At 41.0% G+C, this 19,813-nt stretch overlaps 2 pseudogenes; one reads left to right on the forward strand and one right to left on the reverse strand.

Moving 5' to 3' along the window:
• The window catches only part of LOC140923315 (quinone oxidoreductase PIG3-like), a 15,757-nt pseudogene extending 6,267 nt beyond the window's left edge, over positions 1-9,490 (forward strand).
• Positions 1-19,813, reverse strand: part of LOC140948782 (pseudouridylate synthase 7 homolog) — a 119,714-nt pseudogene that overhangs the window by 32,759 nt on the left and 67,142 nt on the right.

A 19,813-nucleotide genomic window follows, 5' to 3' on the forward strand; every position in this document is an offset into this window, starting at 1 on the left:
ACCTATTTTATGTGTTGGAACTGACGTGGTTCCAAACCGTTGCAGACCAAAGTAGTTGATAAAACCATTGACCTTTAATGACTCCAAACTCTCCTCAATTGTACTATGATCTCCAGTAACATTGCGAAGTGTGACAATAAACTGATTTCCTGACAGAAAACCAAGTTTTAGAGGCTCTTTACAATATCTAAAGTTCCCAACACACAAATTCCTTAGGGTGCTGTTAAGATTCTGTAACTGTTCAGCCCTGACCCCCCGTACGAAACGAGCAGCGCTGCTGCAGTGCTGCAGAATGGCTTCAAGAAGCGCTACAAAAGAGCTGTAAAAGCGCTGGGCTGCAGCAGCCGCAAATTTTGGCTGCAGTGGAAAGCCCTTTGACAGCGATAAACAGCGCTTTTGCAGCGGTGCAGAAAATTCCCGAATCACGATCTGCGCTGCAAAGTGGCTGCAAAGTGGCTTCGAAAAAACCAAGAATGTTGTTACCGGTAATGGCCCACCACTCGTTAGTAAAAAAAAAAGAAATGTAGGCTCCAATAATACAATAATCACGATACATGGTAGAGGAGTTGACAAGGCCTTAGTAGCAGAGTAAAAACCACTAGAAAGTCAAAATGCAACTTATACTTTATTAGTATCCACGAGTACACATAACAAACGCACGTGACATAGAACAAATCTGCAACAGTCTCGCTTTGTAAATATTTAGCAATCACGGTCACTCATCTGAATGTAAGAACATCCTTTAACATGCAGATATTGAAAATTATCTTTTTTTAAAAATAAAGAGAATAACAGCGATTGTTCTACATAAAGTTTACACGGCCAGCAGGTAAATGATATTTTGATTCGTTGCAACGCGCTAAGCTGGACATTGCTCACCTTGACGTTTTGTTCATGATCCACGATCTTCTACACTTTTTTCGTGAAAGAAATCAACCCAATTTTACTTTGGTCGTCGTTCAATTTTACAATGGACTAAGGAACGAACATTACCACAAACGTATAAGAATCTTGTAAGTGCGAACCCCATCTGAGATTCTTGTATCTGTGTTGCTTGCTCTGGTTCGATTCGTTGATACTTAGCGTAGAAGTCACTGTTCAGTGCGTTGTTTGCGAATACATTTGAGCTGTTCCATCCAAAAACATCAACAGAACTTCCATCTCGAAACAGAACTAGATGTAAAAAAACTTAGAATGTTTGCGCCTTTCATTCAACGGTCGCAAATGTTTGGGCAATCCCGTGTTTGTCTAGAGATGTAATGGGATCTCATGCAAAGGACCGACCAATTAGATTACGGCCTAGAATGTCTCCAGGGAATTAGCGATAATATTCCCACACTTGCCGGTCACGGAATAAAATTTATTGAAAGCAAAGAATTTGGAGGTTTATTCAATAAGTCATCTTCCTTGCGCTCAAGCTTACTCACATTTCTTAGAGGTACAGTCAAAGTTTTCGCGTTATAAAAGCCGTAATCTGTGCCAAGGCTGTATCTGGCGATTCATGTTATTGGCGCTCAAGAAAGTCAGATCGACCGCAGCTGAATTGTAGCGTTACTGCAGCTACTTCGCAGCGTTTGAGAGTCGGCAACTGCGCTGCAAAACCGCTGCCGAGAGCTTCAAAGAACCTTCAAAGGCTGCACAGCGCTTTTGCAGCCCGCTGCAACTTGAATGAAGCTGCTGTTTGGCTTCTAAAAGGCTGCTGAACAGCTGCAATTTAGCTGTACAGCTATTTTGAAGCGATTTTGTGGCGCTGTACAGCGCTGCAAGTTTCGTACGGGCCTGTAGACAGAGACCCACTGAGTGGTGATAGCCCTACTATCTTTTGTTCCAGCATAACCAAACATGCCTGGTTTGATCTTCCGGAGTTTGCTCAACAGGTTGATGGCATCCATAGTGTCTTTGTTTCCCTTATTATTCCCTGTCTAGAAAAGACAAAAGAATTCTTATGATAAGTGTTGATTCTAAAACTGTAACTCAAGGAAATATTATCGTTGCTTGCTGTGACTATAGGCTGGAAAAATGTATACATGTATGTTAAATATAAAGATGAATGCCTTAATAAAATAAAGTGAACTACAGGAATTCTTTAATGTTAAGACCAAATCAAAGTACGTTATAATCACTGTATACCAGCTGGTGCTTTCAATAAAAATTGACGTAGCCAGCAACTTTGAATAGAGTAACCGACTGTATCAACAACGGGCCATTAGTCCCCTTTTTCTAGGGGGGGGGGGGGGGGGGAGGTGTCTGGGGAGTCATGTGCTACCCCAGAAAATTTTGAAATTTCAAAGCCCTACAATGCGATCTTCAGCTTTCCGGGGGCTAAACTGAGGACAAAAGACCGTGTTTTTCATTCAAGAAAATGTAGCTTTGATAATTCAACTTTTGATTTATCAGTCACAATCAATTCCTATAATGTACAAGCAATGAACAAATGATGAAAACTAAATTACATACTTTTGCACATTAACAAATTCTGCGTAAACCTTTAAAGAAACTTCTAAAAAATTGACTAAAATATAGCGTTCAAATGACTACAGCATAACGTAAAAGCAGTGGGCCTTCATGAAAAAACATCATAATAGCTCTCTAGGACTACATGTAATACCTGAGCAAAAATTGATTATTATTTTTCTCATCACCAGCAGCATGCAGTTTAAATATACTAACCAATAACAAACTGATTTTTGTTAGGGTATTTCACTAAAATACTAACAAAGGAACCCTGGCTTAATTCTAAACCCTCAGTTTTTTAATGCCCCATAATTTCAATCAAAACCTTCTTCCCTTTCCTTGTCATACACTGTCCCAGATTTTTCAAACCCTCCAGAAATAGGGCTAATTTCTTTTTCCCAGAGAGGTTAAAAAAACTCAGGATTCAACGGGACTAATTTTCCCCACCATTTTCCTACCCATTTTTTGTACACGATTATGGAAGTTACACATCTGAATATAGAAAAGGTACTTCGATGAATATTATTACGAGGAGAAGGAAAATGAATGGGCATAGAAAACATAATTAGCAGAGCATGAAAAACAGTGTACAATTGAGAAAGGTCAACTTGCTGCACTTTTCAAAAAAACGCATGAACTCTGCATTTCAAAAGCTGCCTTCACAATTTCGTTTTTTGCTGCTCTCAGTCATAATTACGATCACAAGCAATGAACCTTGAAATACAGAAACACACAAAACGGATCGAAATCCACCCATCACAAATCAATTTTGAACCCATTGAAGCAAACTTCTAATTCCTAAGGGGTTCACTTAGATGATTGACAGCAGCGAAGAACACAAAAATCAGCGGGCTTTTGAACTTCAGAATTCACGTGTTTTTGGAAAGCGCAGTTAAGTGTAGAAAGGAAAGCTGGGGACATGTTAGTGAAAAGCAACCTTGTCTTCATGGCCTCTCCTAGCTCTGCCGCTCCTTGCTCACTCTGAGAGGGAAAGAGATGACCCTGGGAGGGGGACAAGATTGATCAAAAAGGCTGTTGTAGTTCAATTTTGTCGTTGGTTTAATTTTTTTTCTTTATTTCAACCTGATTAACATACATCACCATACTCCAAAATAAAGCAAAATAAAATTTTCACCAAGGATAAAATTGAACCATGACAAAGGTTATCTCACTCTTACCAACCTCACCCTCACCCCCATCCCACCCTTCTCTCTGAGGGAAAAAAAAAAAGAAAAAAAATCAGTGAGAAGGAAAGAAAAGAAAATGTATATATTATTGTATATAGATACCTAAAGCTGAGAAGTTTTCCCTGATTGCACGATGAACCAATCTCCTGTGATCTTTGTCATCATCAGGTGATAATGTCACTGCGTAGTTACTAAAACAAGGAATGACCTACAATGACCTACAATGACCTACAATGATCTACAATGACCTACAATGACCTACAATGACCTACAATGATCTACAATGATCTACAATGACCTACAATGACCTACAATGATCTACAGTGATCTACAGTGACCTACAATGAGCTACTATGACCGAACGTGTAATCCCTGTAATGAGCTAACATGAAAATTTTAGAAAAAGACAAAAAAAAAAAGATCAGGGGACGTGTGCGTAAACGTAACGCGTTTAGTCTACTGCATGACAGCCCATTTAACGATGACAGCACCTCTAATTATTACGTTTGGAGATAAATTTACAGTGTAATAATACATGTATGATGATACTGTGACTTTTGTCCAAACCATCCCTTGCAACCTTTCCCATTAGTTTTATTTCGTCTTGTCTTTTTTTCAAACAAATTGAACAAACACAGTCACCCCAACAGTCGATCCGGGGGGATCTTCAAGGGACGTAAGGGTAGAGGTGAACAAAGAAGGCCTTCAAATTCTGACCCTGTTCAAAAGAAAAATTGTTCATTTTTTTAAGTACCCTGGCCTATATAAGACATCATAAGACCCTTTAAATGGCTTCCGGTCCAACAGGATGCTCTGTTTGCTAAATAGTAAAATCCATATCCTGCTCAGCGGCCCATACCCATCTAGGCCAAATGAGGAAGTGCCTGCATGACTTCCGTCAATACAGGGTATAATAGTGATATACCGGTAAAAACGCGATTGCAATAATCTATTTTCAAGTTTCTCGAGTTACCTGAGATCAGGCACAATTTTTGTTTTGCCTTTTCAAAATGTGCTCGGCAATTTGATACCATGAGCCTAGTGTCACGTCCAAGCGTGACACACGACAAACATCATTGTCTGTCATTTTCTAGCTCATTGTAGGGCTTATTTTAACTCATTTTAGCTCGTAGTAGGTCATTGTAGCTCGTAGTAGCTCATCGTAGATCATTGTAGGTCATTGTAGGCCGTTGTAGGTCATTGTCGGTTATTCCTTGTTTTAGTAACTACGACACAAGTCCCCTGATCTTTTTTTTTGGTCTTTTTCTAAAATCTTCATTTTAGTTCATTACAGGGATTACACGTTCGGTCATAGTAGCTCATTGTAGGTCATTGTAGATCATTGTAGATCATTGTAGGTCATTGTAGGTCATTGTAGGTCATTGTAGATCATTGTAGGTCATTGTAGATCATTGTAGGTCATTGTAGGTCATTGTAGGTCATTCCTTGTTTTAGTAACTACGGCTCAGAACGGCCTTTGAATAGAAACGAAGCTGGGGGTGCAGGCCTTGTTTTGTTACACACAAAACACGGTCACTCCCCACCCTCGCTATCTTTGAAAGGCCTGGAAACTAATCACACAACTGTTGAATGGTCTGCTGGACAACCTTCAATGTGTTTTATCAACATACTCTAACACTGAAACATTTTTTCATGCATTGACAGCTTACCGCTTCTGACTTTTCTGTCATCTCTTGTGAGTGTGCATGGGGTATATGATAATGAACTGCTTTCCTGAAGGTTTTGTAGGGTGGCAAATACTCAGCAATTACTCTTGGAATTATACAACATAGGTCTGATAAAATGGATTCTTGAACCTCAGCAGTTGGCAAAATTTCCTGCATCTCTACTTCATCAATACCCTTTTGTGGTCGTTGGTTAGATAGCCCCTTGGGAATGACCCTGTCTTTCACAGCATACGCGTGGAAGTAATGCAGAGATTTGTTGTTCTGTGATTTGGTCTGACATCTAGCTTTTACCTCCAGGTCCCAATTATCCCCCACAATCCTACACATTAAAACAAAAACAACATGGTTATAATTTTCTTGCACTATCTTAGAAGAGAGGATGATCATGTTGAATACTATAGTGTTGCCACTATATTTATTCCACAGATTCCTTTCTCTGAGCATCAAAATATCACAGTTGTCAAGTTTAGTTGAACTAAAGAGCTTGAAAACCTGTTAGGTTACTATAAAAACCATTGAAAATAAGCAAAATGTAGGATCAAAGCTTACATGCAGTTAGGTTTCCAAAGAAGTTCACATCTTCTAATTGGGTTCAAATTTTGTTGAAGTGTTTGTATTCTTTAATATCATTGGTTCATTGACAAATGATATCACCATACCTTGTTCTTTGTTAATTATTCATTGGATAATTTTTTCTATAAGTGGCTTGGTTTGAGTTGATGCATTATAATGGTCTTTATCTCTTGAATTACCTAGTTTGTTTGCTCACATGCTTATGTCAGTATTTAAGATAAACCGCCTGCTGATCATGATGCATTAAGGTTTTTTAAACACATACCGTATTCTGTCACCACTGTAACAAAATTTGTCGTCTGAATTATTTTTTACCCATTCTTTTCCCTTTTTTTGCTTGCCAGTGTTTGTCAGAAAAGCTTTATTAATTTCTATTTTTTCAAGTTATAGTTATAGTACCTGAAGTTTTGGGTCTTTTCTCCTTTAAGTGTATCCAATACAGAGAGCACGTCAGTATCTTCAATAAGGTCATCCTGGTTCCGTGGAAGCATTTCCTTACAAGCTCTGTAAACTGCATCACTGTAATTCTTATATTTAGAAACAGCATCCAAGGAAAAATCGACTGTACAAATTTCCATTGCATTTTCATCTTTTTCGCTGAGACTGTTGATCACTTCTTCAAGTAATTTGATTTTGTTATGGCGGTTCACTGTGTCAATTTTCCACTCATATACTGACTTGTCAAAAGATGCAGCTGCTTTTTTTTGCATATTACGCAAGGTGTTGGGGTGACTGGAAAGGCCTAACTTGTGGAAGCAGTCGACTTCTTCCTTCTTGCAACCCCCGAGGACTAGAATTGTGTTAATTCGATACGCAAAGTTGGAAATTGGCATCCAAAGATTGAGGTAACTGGAAATAATTAATGCCTCTTGGTTGACAGGATTTTTCACTTTTTGGCAACCTTGAACAGATGCCTTAACAAAGGTATGCAGTGAGGGGATTTTCTCTTCTACATCTTTAAGTAGACTTTCATTAGTGAACTCAGCTAGCTTCTCTAAATTACCACGATATTTGAACACGTTGGAAGGGTCTTTCGAGTAACGTTTGATCTCCCTTTTTACTTGTTTCCCCAGTTCAAGCAGGACTTTACTTTTCAGTGCCTCAAAGTTCATAACACCATGTGCAGCAGCTTTGTAATTTTCTAAAGCCAAATTTGTGACAAGCATTTTTTCTTCAGGGTTAGTCTCATGCTCAATGACGCGTCCATTTGGGTATGCAATAAATATCTGGAAAAAGAAAAAGAAGGGAAAGTGATTTACCGCCAGTACATCGGTAAAAGAAGGTCTCATCGCAAATTATTTTAAGCACGTTAGAATATTAAAAGGTTTGAAATGAACATGTTGGTAAATTGGCAACAGAATTTTACTTTCACTCCTAGACTGAGAACACATTCATTGAACACTTCATTGTAAACTGCGATCAGCCGTTCTTTTTTTTCTCTTTTTTTTTTCCGTACAGTTTCGTAAAAAAAAAAACCCGCAGCCTGATCGCCGATTTCTAAAACTGGAAAATAAATAATTGTCCAACTTATCTTTGAGCTTTGTCAACAATACATGGAATGATAAAGAGCACTGCAAAAGAGAACGGCTTTACCTTCTTATAACGTCTAAATCTTTTCTCTTTCTTTCCTTTTCTCAATTTATGTCAATTATTGTTTGAAAATAGCGGCTAAAAACGTGAGAGCGAAGAAAGGTGAAAGGGCACAGCGTGTATCAGTTAGTTACATTATAGTAACCAAGATCACGGAATATTTCAAACAAAGTAAGTCTCACTTCTGGAATATAAACATAAGTGCAAGCAACAAGAATAGAATAGGTAAACCCCCACCTTGACAACTGCTGACGAGTAATCATCTTTCACATCAGTTTCTGTCACTGGTAAACACATTAAGTTTACAACAGAATCGTCCAGCTTTTCTTGCGCCGACCAGGCAGAATTCAACTGAAAAAGCGTTTTCCTCGATCTACTCCCACCTTCTGCTCTCCGGGACGAAGAACCTTTCTGCTTTTTAGAACCAGGAGTTAACCCGCTTGGTGAATAATTCTGACTGTGAAGACGCTTATTTCCACCACCGCTACATTCATCGTCGTTTGTTTCGCTCGCAGAAACGATCTTTGACATAAATCCTTCTTCCACCTCATGAAACATAGTACAACAATTGACAATTTTCCTTGCACATTTTTTGCACAATGACGAGTCACTTTCTGAGGTAGAATCAATATCTATTCCGACGCTGTTAATAAGATCGGAGAGGATGACAGTTCCAGTTTTACAAAAACTTTTCCCGCAAAACTCTTTGTTTTTCGTTGGCTTAAAGAGAGGAACAGTGCCTTCTCCAGATGAAACATTAATCGCACAAAAGTGACATGTTTTGTTCACCTTCTTAGGAAAACTCATCTTAAACTGCCATACGACACGACACAAAATAAGCCTGCTTAACTCGCCTCTGCACAAACCTCTGCACAGCTGGTCCAGAGACATTTCGCGCCTTAATCTGTAAATTTGCCGCCAACGAAGCTACTTCCGGTAAATTTTGATTGGCTCACGCTTGTCGGATGACGTGGCCAACATTCCCGTTGACAGATCCTTTAATTAGGGGGCGGCAGACGAATTGACAAACAATTGTATCAGACGTATTTTTTTTTTCCCCCGCCAAAAAAAAAAAAAATTCGCCTGATCGCAGGTTACCTGCTGAAAAACATGGCCATTTTCTTGAATTTTTGTTGCTAAAACAGCTCTAATCTGATTGGTTCTTGTTGGTTCCTTTTGTGTTTTCAGCCAATCAGAAAGCATTTGTAATTTGCACTCGTGTTACACATTTTGCACTCGTGTTACAGAAGAGCTGCACTCCTTTCTCAGCCAATCAGAATTGAGTAATTTTTTCGTGTATATTATTACTAATTAAAACACAAGAATACAAACATCAGCTTTTTGACAAGACTGCTTATCTTTACGGCCATTTTTTTTACCAGAGTCATGGATAAAACAATCCATTTTATCCGTTTTATCGGCGTGGTAAAATCGCAGTACAAGCAGGCCCTGCATTGTTCTGGATACAAGCAAAAAACTGCTACACAACTTCACCGGCACATCTTGGAAGACTTTACTTTCCCAATTATGACATATCTTATTTCAAGACTTGTCTTAATTTGGCCCGTCTAAAGCAGCATTCTAAAGCTAACCGTCCAGAATACAATGAGAGATCAGCAAACTTGCAACCTTGTCAGCAGCCGTGTTATTCCGTCTCCAGGATACTGTCGATATTGTAGGTCGTTTCTATGGAAATGAATGAAGTTTAATTCCAAGCGACTCTATCCAAGTTCAAACCTGTACAAACTGTACTGAAGTGGTGAAAGGGAGCGTGTACCACTTTTCAATACCTATGGTGCCTCACTGTACTTTTTGATCATTTTGCAGTACAAAAAAGAGCTGGTAGAGGAGTTTTCAGACAAAATTGTTCCACAGTTTGCAAATGGGACACTCAAGACTATTGTGGATTCAGTTTTCACCATAGATGAAATCCAGCTTGCTCACAAAAGAATGGAGTCTAATGAAAATATCGGCAAAATAGTTTTACAAATAATGTAAGACTGTCAAATATGACCTCTAGCCAAGAAGAGTCAACTTTAATTTCTCCTTTTTTTTTCCAATCGTTATCGTTATTTTTTTATTTATATATTTATGATTGCTTTGATTGTACATATAGCTCAAGAAAGGAATTTTGTTAAGTACCCAAAAAGAATCGCAAATAATGAGAGAGACTTTGCCAGCAGCACTGTAAACTTATTTCCTTGGCCACTTACTAAAGGGAGCTTATTAATAGTAACAATGACAGTGGTGGCAACAAATTGAAGCAACATAGGTTTAACAAGCAAGACAACAACTCTGTACCTGCATGACGTATGCATACGTTTTCAGTTGCTTTCCAGAACAGTTAGTTTCTTTGCCATCACTTTCCATCACATTATCTACAGAATAAACCAAAGAGGAGCATTTTGAAATTAAAGTTAATAAAAAGCTTTAAAGGTCAAAATAGGTAATACTTTCTTGTCACATTCAACCGTAGCTCTCTTGACCTTTGATATTCAGTGCTTTAAATTTCTTCATACAACAAGACTAGAATAAGTTACGAAATTTCATTTGAGTTTTAAAGTTTGAGCATACTTTCATAAAATATATAGGATGCAAATCCTTCTCTTTTTTGTGTACAGTTTGCTTGCACTTTCAAAGTGGCCACTATGGCTAAACCAAGAAACTTCTGTCCTGACCAAGGGCCATAAATGTAGCAACCATTTTTTCTTTATGATGCAGGATTATTTGATAAAGCTCAGAAGCTCTTGGCTTGTCACAAGCAAGTAGAATGTTATGGTACTACGGAAGAAATTTCAGTTGACTACTGTTCTTTTACCATTTACGTTTATTTATATTTTCCTTTCAATTGGTTCAGACAAAGGGAAACAAACCATGTATGACTATTAAACTTGATGATCATCACTTGAAAGTGTTACAAAAGACAAGGATCTGCTAGGGTGGTTCGGTGTGCTACCCCCCCCCCCTCCCCCTTATAATTATAACTTCTGATACCTAAAACTGAGAAGAGTGCCCTCTTTGCACGATAAACCATTCTTCTGTGATCCTTTTATGCCACTATAATATTTCTTATGGTCTTCCCACTTGAGAAACCTACCTGTCGTTAAATACCTGACAAGACTGACAACAAGATCCCAGTCCCATACAATAAACTCTGCATATCTATGTTTTAGAATGCCATGAGTACTCTCTTTACTAAAATCCAAATTTGGACTTTTCAATTTAAACAAGGACATTTTGTTTCTTTACTAAAATCCAAAACTCAGATTATTGGTTGAAATGATCCACAATGGAGGTGGATTCTTTTGATGACCTTTGATCATATCCAAAACCGAATACTTTGAATACATGATCCGAAGTGTTTCTTTACTGTGGATCCGAAAAGAATGAATATTGCTGGTGGAAACTCAAAACAATTTTAATACAAACATCAACTTTTTGACAAGACTGCTTATCTTTACGGCCATTTTTTTACCAGAGTCATGGATAAAACAATCCATTTTATCCGTTTTATCAGCGTGGTAAAATCGCAGTACAAGCAGGCCCTGCATTGTTCTGGTTACAAGCAAAAAACTGCTACACAACTTCACCGGCACATCTTGGAAGACTTTACTTTCCCAATTATGACATATCTTATTTCAAGACTTGTCTTAATTTGGCCCGTCTAAAGTAGCATTCTAAAGCTAACCGTCCAGAATACAATGAGAGATCAGCAAACTTGCAACCTTGTCAGCAGCCGTGTTATTCCGTCTCCAGGATACTGTCGATATCGTAGGTCGTTTCTATGGAAATGAATGAAAAATAATCCCTTTTTTGGATACATTGTTTCTTTTGTCAACAAAACATCCTATTGGATTTTTGATCTGATCTCGGATTTTAGAAAAGAAACGCACCCTAAACTGTTAACAAATTCCGGAATAGTAAGATTTCCATATAAACGCATTCATTTATAATGCATACATGTTTTGACTCTATTCGTGTTAACTATTTGTGAGAAAAAGTATGAAAATGCCGCATGTATAATAAATGTTGTGGTTATACGGAAATCTTACTATACCCCAACTAGCTAGCTAGCAGGGAATTTCCAGATACACCAGGAAACGTAAAACTGTACTGAACTTGTAAAAGAAAAATGTATGCACAGAAAACAAAAAGTAGGCTTAAACTTAATACTTCTAAATGTCCACTTTATAAGCACAAAATATACTACCCGATTTCTTACAGTGGAGGATCCACACCTTCAAATAAGGGGGGCGGGGAGGAAAGGGGGGCAGTCATCCAGACCCTGAGATAAGGGGGTGGGGCGGTCGTAAGAAAAAATTTTGTCAACGCATCGGGCTTCAGTTTGGCCGCCACTGTCTTAGGTGGGCTAATAGCCCCGTAAGAAAGCGAGCTCACCTCATACTCATCGTGAGCGAACTCCGTAAAGAGTTAGCCCTGTAAAATGTTCAGAATGAACACCAAGATCCATCATTGATCAACTGTTTCAATTTTGACTACCAGTACCTTCAGCGACCTTACTCGTTGTGCCAAACATCGATTTCAATCAACCAGCTGAAGGGTAACCGGTCAAGTCGCCCGAAAGTCATCTCGCCCGAAGTCATATCGCCCGGAACCAGAGTTATGTCGCCCGAAATACATAGTCATGTCGCCCGCAATTTTATCGAGTGTATAAACTTGAAGAAAAGGAAGGAATAAACTGGTAAAATGTTCACTCGCTAACCTATGCAAATATGAAGTTAAACAAAGACCCCAACATCGCTGTTCATTCACTGTTCATTTCAGTGTTGTTCGTTGTTCGTTGTTATGAACTAAGCCGCTCATTCTACAGTAAAGACTAAGGTGCTCATTCTACAGTAAAGATTCTTGTAATTATGTCGCCCGCAATTTTATCGAGTGTATAAACTTGAAGAAAAGTAACATCTTAAGTAACTTTTATACTTGGCCATACTTTCCGCGAGCGGTGTGAAAGAGCAGGTTTATTAATGGCCACGGTGGTGAAGTCCAGTTTCGGTTGACTCCAAGCACTGTCCAAGAATCGAACTTTCAAGGACCTACATAGATAAAGCCCGCCATACCGCCGCCATCTTAAAATTGCGCCCGCAATCGATTGCGATGTTCTCGTGAGAAAAAAGGTAGGTACGTGGTGTAAGCATCATATAGTGGTTCCCCGTTACTTACTAGAAGGAGTGTACATAATCCTACATAGCCCTACACAGCCCTACATGGCCCTACATAGCCCTACATAGCCCTACATAGCCATACATAGCCATACATAGCCATACACAGCCCTACATAGCCCTACATAGCGCTACATAGCCCTACACAGCCCTACACAGCCCTACATAGCCATACATAGCCATACATAGCCCTACATAGCCCTACATAGCCCTACAGAGCCCTACACAGCCATACATTACCCTACATAGCCCTACATTGCCCTACATAGCCATACATAGCCATACATAGCCATACACAGCAATACATAGCCATACATAGCCCTACATAGCCCTACATAGCCCTAAAAAGCCCTACACAGCCCTACATAGCCCTACATAGCCCTTCATAGCCCTACAAAGCCATACATAGCCATACATAGCCCTACATAGCCCTACCCAGCCATACTAGCCCTACATAGCCCTACATAGTCCTACATAGCCCTACATAGCCATACATAGCCCTAAATCGCCATACATAGCCATACACAGCCATACATAGCCCTACATAGCCCTACCCAGCCATACATAGCCCTACATAGCCCTACATAGCCCTACATAGCCCTACATAGCCATACATAGCCCTAAATAGCCATACATAGCCATACACAGCCATACATAGCCCTACATAGCCATACATAGCCATACATGACCCTACATAGCCCTACATAGCCCTACACAGCCATACATAGCCCTACATAGCCCTACATAGCCCTACATAACCATACATGACCCTACAAAGCCATACATAGCCATACACAGCCATACATAGCCCTACATAGCCGTACATAGCCATACATGACCCTACATAGCCCTACATAGCCATACATAGCCCTACATAGCCCTACATAGCCCTACATAGCCCTACATAGCCATACATGGCCCTACATAGCCATACATAGCCATACACAGCCATAAATAGCCCTACATAGCCGTACATAGCCATACATGACCCTACATAGCCCTACATAGCCATACATAGCCCTACATAGCCCTACATAGCCCTACATAGCCATACATAGCAATACATAGCCCTACATAGCCATACCTAGCCATACACAGCCATACACAGCCATACACAGCCATACATAGCCATACATAACCCTACATAGCCCTACATAGCCATACATAGCCATACATAGCCATACACAGCCATACATAGCCCTACATAGCCATACATAGACATACATAGCCATACACAGCCATACATAGCCATACAAAACCCTACATAGCCCTCCATAGCCATACATAGCCATACATAGCACTACATAGCCATACACAGCCCTAAATAGCCCTACATAGCCCTACATAGCCCTACATAGCCATACATAGCAATACATAGCCATACACAGCCCTACATAGCCCTACATAGCCCTAAATAGCCATACATAGCCATACACAGCCATACATAGCCCTACATAGCCATACATAGCCATACATGACCCTACATAGCCCTACATAGCCCTACACAGCCATACATAGCCCTACATAGCCCCTACATAGCCCTACATAACCATACATGACCCTACAAAGCCATACATAGCCATACACAGCCATACATAGCCCTACATAGCCGTACATAGCCATACATGACCCTACATAGCCCTACATAGCCATACATAGCCCTACATAGCCCTACATAGCCCTACATAGCCCTACATAGCCATACATGGCCCTACATAGCCATACATAGCCATACACAGCCATAAATAGCCCTACATAGCCGTACATAGCCATACATGACCCTACATAGCCCTACATAGCCATACATAGCCCTACATAGCCCTACATAGCCCTACATAGCCATACATAGCAATACATAGCCCTACATAGCCATACCTAGCCATACACAGCCATACACAGCCATACACAGCCATACATAGCCATACATAACCCTACATAGCCCTACATAGCCATACATAGCCATACATAGCCATACACAGCCATACATAGCCCTACATAGCCATACATAGACATACATAGCCATACACAGCCATACATAGCCATACAAAACCCTACATAGCCCTCCATAGCCATACATAGCCATACATAGCACTACATAGCCATACACAGCCCTAAATAGCCCTACATAGCCCTACATAGCCCTACATAGCCATACATAGCAATACATAGCCATACACAGCCCTACATAGCCCTACATAGCCATACATAGCCATACATAGCCATACACAGCCATACATAGCCCTACATAGCCATGCATAGCTATACATAGCCATACAAGCCATACATAGCCATACATAACCCTACATAGCCATACATACCCATACATAGCCATACATGACCCTACATAGCCCTACATAGCCCTACATAGCCTTACATAGCCCCTACATAGCCATACATAGCCATACACAGCCATATATAGCCCTACATAGCCATACATAGCCATACATGACCCTACATAGCCCTGCAAAGCCCTACATAGCCATACATAGCCCTACATAGCCCTACATAGCCCTACATAGCCATACATAGCCTTACATAGCCCTACATAGCCCTACACAGCCCTACAGAGCCCTACATAGCCATACATAGCCCTACATAGCCATACATAGCCATACACAGCCATACATAGCCCTATATAGCCATACATAGCCATACATGACCCTACATAGCCCTACATAGCCATACATAGCCATACATAGCCCTACATAGCCATATATAGTTAAACATAACCCTACATAGCCCTACATAGCCATACACAGCCATACATAGCCATACATAGCCCTACATAGCCATACATAGCAATACATAGCCCTACATAGCCATACATAGCCATACACAACCATACACAGCCATACACAGCCATACATAGCCATACATAACCCTACATAGCCCTACATAGCCATACATAGCCATGCACAGCTATACATAGCCATACAAGCCATACATAGCCATACATAACCCTACATAGCCATACATAGCCATACATACCCATACATGACCCTACATAGCCCTGCAAAGGCCTACATAGCCATACATAGCCCTATATAGCCCTACATAGCCCTACATAGCCATACATAGCCTTTACATAGCCCTACATAGCCCTACACAGCCCTACAGAGCCCTACATAGCCATACATAGTCCTACATAGCCATACATAGCCTACACAGCCATACATAGCCCTACATAGCCATACATAGCAATACATAACCCTACATAGCCCTACATAGCCATACACAGCCATACATAGCCATACATAGCCCTACATAGCCATACATAGCAATACATAGCCCTACATAGCCATACATAGCCATACACAGCCATACACAGCCATACACAGCCATACATAGCCATACATAACCCTACATAGCCCTACATAGCCCTACATAGCCATACATAGCCATACATAGCCATACACAGCCATACATAGCCCTACATAGCCAATCATAGAAATACATAGCCATACACAGCCGTATATAGCAAAACATGACCCTACATAGCCCTACATAGCCCTACATAGCCCTACATAGTCCTACATAGCCCTACATAGCCATACATGACCCTAGATAGCCATACATAGCCATACACAGCCATAAATAGCCCTACATAGCCGTACATAGCCATACATGACCCTACATAGCCCTACATAGCCATACATAGCCCTACATAGCCATACATAGCCCTACATAGCCCTACATAGCCCTACATAGCCATACATAGCAATACATAGCCCTACACAGCCATACATAGCCATACACAGCCATACACAGCCATACACAGCCATACATAGCCATACATAACCCTACATAGCTCTACATAGCCCTACATAGCCATACATAGCCATTCATAGCCATACACAGCCATACATAGCCCTACATAGCCAAACATAGACATACATAGCCATACACAGCCGTACATAGCCATACATGACCCTACATAGCCCTACATAGCCCTACATAGCCCTACATAGCCCTACATAGCCATACATAGCAATACATAGCCCTACATAGCCATACATAGCCATACACAGCCATACACAGCCATACACAACCATACATAGCCATACATAACCCTACATAGCCCTACATAGCCCTACATAGCCATACATAGCCATACATAGCCATACACAGCCATACATAGCCCTACATAGCCATACATAGACATACATAGCCATACACAGCCATACATAGCCATACATAACCCTACATAGCCCTACATAGCCCTACATAGCCATACATAGGCTTACATAGCCATACACAGCCCTACAGAGCCCTACATAGCCCTACATAGCCCTACATAGCCATACATAGCCATACATAGCCATACATAGCCCTACATAGCCACACATAGCCATACATGACCCTACATAGCCCTACATAGCCATACATAGCCATACATAGCCCTACATAGCCATATATAGTTAAACATAACCCTACATAGCCCTACATAGCCATACACAGCCATACATAGCCATACATAGCCCTACATAGCCATACATAGCAATACATAGCCCTACATAGCCATACATAGCCATACACAGCCATACACAGCCATACACAGCCATACATAGCCATACATAACCCTACATAGCCCTACATAGCCCTACATAGCCATACATAGCCATACATAGCCATACACAGCCATACATAGCCCTACATAGCCAATCATAGAAATACATAGCCATACACAGCCGTATATAGCAAAATATGACCCTACATAGCCCTACATAGCCCTACATAGCCCTACATAGCCCTACATAGCCCTACATAGCCATACATGACCCTAGATAGCCATACATAGCCATACACAGCCATAAATAGCCCTACATAGCTGTACATAGCCATACATGACCCTACATAGCCCTACATAGCCATACATAGCCCTACATAGCCATACATAGCCCTACATAGCCCTACATAGCCCTACATAGCCATACATAGCAATACATAGCCCTACATAGCCATACATAGCCATACACAGCCATACACAGCCATACACAGCCATACATAGCCATACATAACCCTACATAGCCCTACATAGCCCTACATAGCCATACATAGCCATTCATAGCCATACACAGCCATACATAGCCCTACATAGCCAAACATAGACATACATAGCCATACACAGCCGTACATAGCCATACATGACCCTACATAGCCCTACATAGCCCTACATAGCCCTACATAGCCCTATATAGCCCTACATAGCCATACATGACCCTAGATAGCCATACATAGCCATACACAGCCATAAATAGCCCTACATAGCCGTACATAGCCATACATGACCCTACATAGCCCTACATAGCCATACATAGCCCTACATAGCCCTACATAGCCCTACATAGCCATACATAGCAATACATAGCCCTACATAGCCATACATAGCCATACACAGCCATACACAGCCATACACAGCCATACATAGCCATACATAGCCATACATAGACATACATAGCCATACACAGCCATACATAGCCATACATAACCCTACAGAGCCCTACATAGCCCTACATAGCCATACATAGGCCTACATAGCCTTTCACAGCCCTACAGAGCCCTACATAGCCCTACATAGCCCTACATAGCCATACATAGCCATACATAGCCATACACAGCCCTACATAGCCCTACATAGCCATACATAGCCATACATACCCATACACAGCCATACATAGCCCTACATAGCCATACATAGCTATACATAGCCATACACAGCCATACATAGCCATACATAGCCATACATAACCCTACATAGCCATACATAGCCCTACATAGCCATACATAGCCATACATGACCCTACATAGCCCTACATAGCCCTACATAGCCATACATAGTCCTACATAGCCCTACATAGCCCTACATAGCCATACATAGCCTTACACTGCCCTACAGAGCCCTACATAGCCCTACATAGCCCTACATAGCCATACATAGCCATACATAGCCATACACAGCCCTACATAGCCCTACATAGCCATACATAGCCATACATACCCATACACAGCCATACATAGCCCTACATAGCCATACATAGCTATACATAGCCATACACAGCCATACATAGCCATACATAACCTTACATAGCCATACATAGCCCTACATAGCCATACATAGCCATACATGACCCTACATAGCCCTACATAGCCCTACATAGCCATACATAGTCCTACATAGCCATACATAGCCATACACAGCCATATATAGCCCTACATAGCCATACATAGCCATACATGACCCTACATAGCCCTGCAAAGCCCTACATCGCCATACATAGCCCTACATAGCCCTACATAGCCCTACATAGCCATACATAGCCATACATAGCCCTACATGGCCATACATGACCCTACATAGCCATATATAGTCATACATAGCCATAAATAGCCCTACATAGCCGTACATAGCCATACATGACCCTACATAGCCCTACATAGCCATACATAGCCCTACATAGCCCTACATAGCCCTACATAGCCATACATAGCCCTACATAGCCGTACATAGCCCTATATAGCCATACATGACCCTACATAGCCATACATACCCCTACATAGCCATACATAGCCCTACATAGCCCTACATAGCCCTCCATAGCCATACATAGCCCTACATAGCCGTACATAGCCCTACATAGCCATACATGACCCTACATAGCCATACATAGCCATACACAGCCATACATAGCCCTACATAGCCGTACATAGCCATACATGACCCTACATAGCCCTACATAGCCATACATAGCCCTACATAGCCCTACATAGCCCTACATAGCCTTACACAGCCCTACACAGCCCTACATAGCCATACACAGTCATACACAGCCCTACATAGCCATACATAGCCATACATAGCCATACATAGCCATACACAGCCATACATAGCCCGACATAGCCTTACATAGCCCTACATAGCCCTACATAGCGCTACATAGCCCTACTCAGCCCTACACAGCCCTACATAGCCATACATAGCCATACATAGCCCTACATAGCCCTACATAGCCCTACATAGCCCTACATAGCCCTTCACAGCCCTACACAGCCATACATGGCCATACATTGCCATACATAGCCTTATATAGCCATACATAGCCATACACAGCCCTACATAGCCATACATAGCCCTATAGCCATG

The sequence above is a fragment of the Porites lutea genome, chromosome 1 (genome assembly GCF_958299795.1).
Source record: "Porites lutea chromosome 1, jaPorLute2.1, whole genome shotgun sequence".
NCBI lineage: Eukaryota > Metazoa > Cnidaria > Anthozoa > Scleractinia > Poritidae > Porites > Porites lutea.